This window comes from Callithrix jacchus, chromosome 3, assembly GCF_049354715.1.
Source record: "Callithrix jacchus isolate 240 chromosome 3, calJac240_pri, whole genome shotgun sequence".
NCBI lineage: Eukaryota > Metazoa > Chordata > Mammalia > Primates > Cebidae > Callithrix > Callithrix jacchus.
This window is the reverse complement of record NC_133504.1, coordinates 81,170,223-81,174,229: the sequence shown is the minus strand read 5'-3', so window position 1 is coordinate 81,174,229 and position 4,007 is coordinate 81,170,223. Positions and strand designations below refer to the sequence as shown.

General features: G+C 36.0%; 1 pseudogene across 1 annotated transcript; it reads right to left on the bottom strand.

Annotated features, from left to right (window-relative positions):
- Positions 1-2,245: 2,245 nt before the first annotated feature.
- On the bottom strand, positions 2,246-3,124 carry LOC100895852 (histone-binding protein RBBP7 pseudogene; annotated as a pseudogene). Its single transcript, XR_013532738.1, has one exon. The product of XR_013532738.1 is annotated as a histone-binding protein RBBP7 pseudogene (transcript).
- Positions 3,125-4,007: the final 883 nt, after the last annotated feature.

The window sequence follows — 4,007 nt, the reverse complement described above, 5'->3', positions numbered from 1 at the left end:
GGAAATCATAACTTCAATTTATTTATTAGTTTGTACTTAAAGGATAAAACTAAAAGATATACATTAAAAAGATGATGTGCATATCACAGAAGAAAAATGTTTTTGACATGCAGATATTGGGATCATATTTAGTACTTTAAAAACAATATTTATTTCTTTTTAATGACATAAAAATAGCAAAATGATTGCTATTACTTGCTCTCCAATTTTAAATGAAGTGACATGAGTTTTTCCTACATATTTAAAAAATATTTTAACAACAAAATATACTTCAAGTTAAACACACTCCTCTGAATAAAACTAGGTCAGCAATTATTGCTAGCCATATTTGTAATTAAATATTTTTTCCATTTAATATTTTATTTCTGGAATATTTAGCATTTATTCAGAATTTATGCTGGTGTCATTTTCTTGAATAAAAACTAGTGGCTTTTAAACTCAGAACTGAAGAGAATCAGAAAATATGAATAATGATTTGCATATAAAAACAAAATTAAACACTTTAGGCCACACGATGTCACTGCAGTTCCAGTAAGGTGTGGTTTTCTATGCAATTAAGCAGAAAAGAGGGTCCACTGTGTTTACTTTATGTGTTTAATCCACTTTTTATTGTATTTCAGATATTTTATACTGGGCCATAAAATGAAGGTAGAACAAGAAGTAACTTATAAAGGAAGCTATTTTCATTTGATTTTCTAATAGTCACATGAGAGATGTTAGAGAAAATGTCAATTCTTCAATGTTTTTGAGAAAAAAATGCAAGGAATAATTACAATAAGTTGCTTCTTTTTTAGTCTTAGATTTTATTTATATTGAATAACAATGTTCTAGGCGTGGTATCAAGATTTATTCTGCAGGGATTCATATATTTGTGATGTACTGCCTGCATCTTAGAACAACCTATGCTATTGAGGTGTAAAATGGGAATAATAATGATAAAATGCTTTATAGGGCTATCATGGGTTGCATAAGAAATGCTTACATCCAGGCTTTAATATAAAATTAGTTTTTAATACATGTTACCTATTATTAGAGAAACAAGCAAACCTATATGGTATGACCACTTTCATTTTTATTTTTATAGAAATATATATATTTGCCAATGTTCCTCAGCCATTTATCAGTAAAATCAGAAAACGTCATACATCAAACCCTACTTTATCTTTTCCAGCAATTATTTCACAGGACAACTCCCATTAGACTGACATCAGAATCCTGAAATGATTTTATTATAAATAGTATTTTCCCAGTTAAGTTTTACTGTATCTATTATTTTGTTATCACTATTTAATATAGTAATATTTTAATTCTGTACAGTTTAAAATGACTTTAACTTGTAATTACAGAATATCGTTATATAGAATCTTGTGAAATAACACAAGTGCCATTTCTTAGATACCTAATATTGCAAATGTGCTTATTATCAGGCCAGTGCAGTTGAATATTGAAAATATTGTACTTTTTACAATTATCTCTTTGATACTTTTTCTACTCTCTGCCCTCACTAAAACTCTGAGTGGAAGAATAAATAAGTATTGTCTTAATACCAGCATCACAAATTAGTATCTTCTGACTCCTAGGACTTTACCTGTGTAAGAGGGAGACACAGGAAGACAAAGATAAAAGATAAATGATGATATTGTATTAGTCCATTTTTACATGGCTATATACAACTGCCTGAGAATTGGTAACTTATGAAGAAAAAAGGTTAAATGGATTCACAGTTCCGAAGGGCTGGGGAGGCCTCAGGAAACTTATAATCATGGTGGAAAGTCAAAGGAAGCATTTCTCACATGGCAGCAATAGAGAGTGAGTGAAGGGGGAAGTGACACTTTTAAACCATCAGTTCTGGTAAAAAGCCACTATCATAAGAACAGCATAGGGGATACCATCCCCATGATCCCGTTATCTCGCACAAGTTTATTCCCTTAATATGTGGGGATTAGAATTTGAGATGAGATTTGGGTGGGGACACAAAGCCAAGCCATCTCATTCTGCCCATGGCCCCTCACAAATCTTATTTCCTTTTTACATTTCAAAACCAACAATGTCTTCCCAATAGTTTCACAAAGTCCTATCTCATTCCAGAATTAACTGAAAATACTAAATACAAAATCTCATTTGAGACAATGCAAGTCCCTTCCACATATGAACCTGTAAAATAAAAACAAGTTAGTTACTTCCAAGACACAATTGGGTAAACATTTCCATTCCAAATGGGAGAAATTTGCCAAAACTGAGGAGCTTTTTTTTTTTTTTTTTAACTTTATTTCTGCAAAGCCAATCAGAAGTGTTGGAAGGAAAAAGTGTAAAAGTTACTCTCGCATATTTGGGAACAGCAAGCACTTAGTTTGAGAAAATGAGGACTTAAACAGTTGAATCAAAGGCAGTATGCTGCTACTTGCATTTTAAATCAATAGCGATGTTCTTTCTTAAGCAACAATCATCTCTTTCCTAATAGCTACAATATGATACAGTACGCAACAGCTCACTTGAAAGTGCTAGAATCAGAGGATAAAGAAGCCAGAAGCCACCGCACTTATATTTTCTACTATACAAAGCCATTTGGCACTTGATAAATCAAGCCTTCATGTAGCATTAAATTCAACAGAAACATCTCTCATACTTTAGGTTTAAGATCCTTGTCCCTCCAGTTCTGATGTCGTGACATCTGACTCTTCATCATTGTAAATATTTTCAGCCATTTGCCATATCTGCATGATGTTATCCTCAGACACTGAGCAAATGACCCAAGGCTCATTGGGGTTCCAACTAAAATCTGAAATCTTGGCAGTGTGTCCTCCATGAATAACTCCAGGAGTTCTGGAGGCCCATCTTCTGCACCTTCTGCTGATTGTTCTTCCCCAATTTTACTTAAATCCCACACATCCAGGTGGCGGTCAGTACCACTTGAAGCCAGAATAGTTTCATTATGTGGAGACCAGTGGACCTGGAAAATTTCATCCTTATGAGATTCGAAGGTATGGAGTTTTAATTTTAAGTTACGCAGATCCCATAAAGCTACGGTCTTATCCGCAGAGCTGGTGGCTAGAATAAATTCGCTGTAGGGATTGAATGAGAGGCAATTGACTTCGGCAAATTCAAAGTCTGTTAGAGCACTCATTAAATCTTAAAGTTCCAAAGTAATCTCCTTTCCATGTTTCACATCCAGGACATGCTGATGTAAGGGGTAAGCTTCCAAGGCCTTGGGCAGCTTCAACTCTGTGGCTTTGCAGGGTCCAGCTCCTGCAACTGCTTTCACAGTCTGGCATGAATGCCTGTGGCTTTTCCAGGCACATGGTACAAGCTGTTGGTGGATCTACAATTTTGAGGTCTGGAAGACAGTGGCCTTTTTTTTTTCACAGATTCATCAGCGAGTGCCCCAGTGTGGACTCCGTGTGAGGGTTCCAACCCCATATTTTTCCTTGATATTGCCCTAGTAGAGGTCCTTCATGAGAGCTCCACCCCTGCAGCAGACTTGTGCCTGGATATCTAGGCACTCCCATACAACTGAAATTTAGGCAGAGGGGCTCAAAAGTCAACTTTTGTCTTCTGTATACTGTCAGGCTCAACACTATGTGGAAGCCACTACAGTGTGGGGCTAAAACACTCTGAGGAATGGCCTGAGCTTACCTTGGCTCTTTTTAGCCACAGTTGGAGCTGCGGCAGCAGGGACCCAGAGCATCACATACTGAGGCTACACAGAGCAGCAGGGTCCTGAGCATAACCCACCAAACCATTTTTCCTAAACATCCAGGCATGTGATGGGAGAGGCTGCCATGAAGATGTAAGAAAACTCTGGAGATATTTTCCTCATTATCTTGACTGTTAACATTCAACTTGTCCTTACTTATGCAAATTTCTACAGCTGGCTTGAATTTCTTCCCAGAAAATGGATTTTTCTTTTTTACCACAAGGTCAGGCAGTAAATTTTCTAAGGCTTTATGCTCTGTTTCCCCTTTAAACATAAGTTTCCATTTCAAATTATGTCTTTGTGAATGCACATG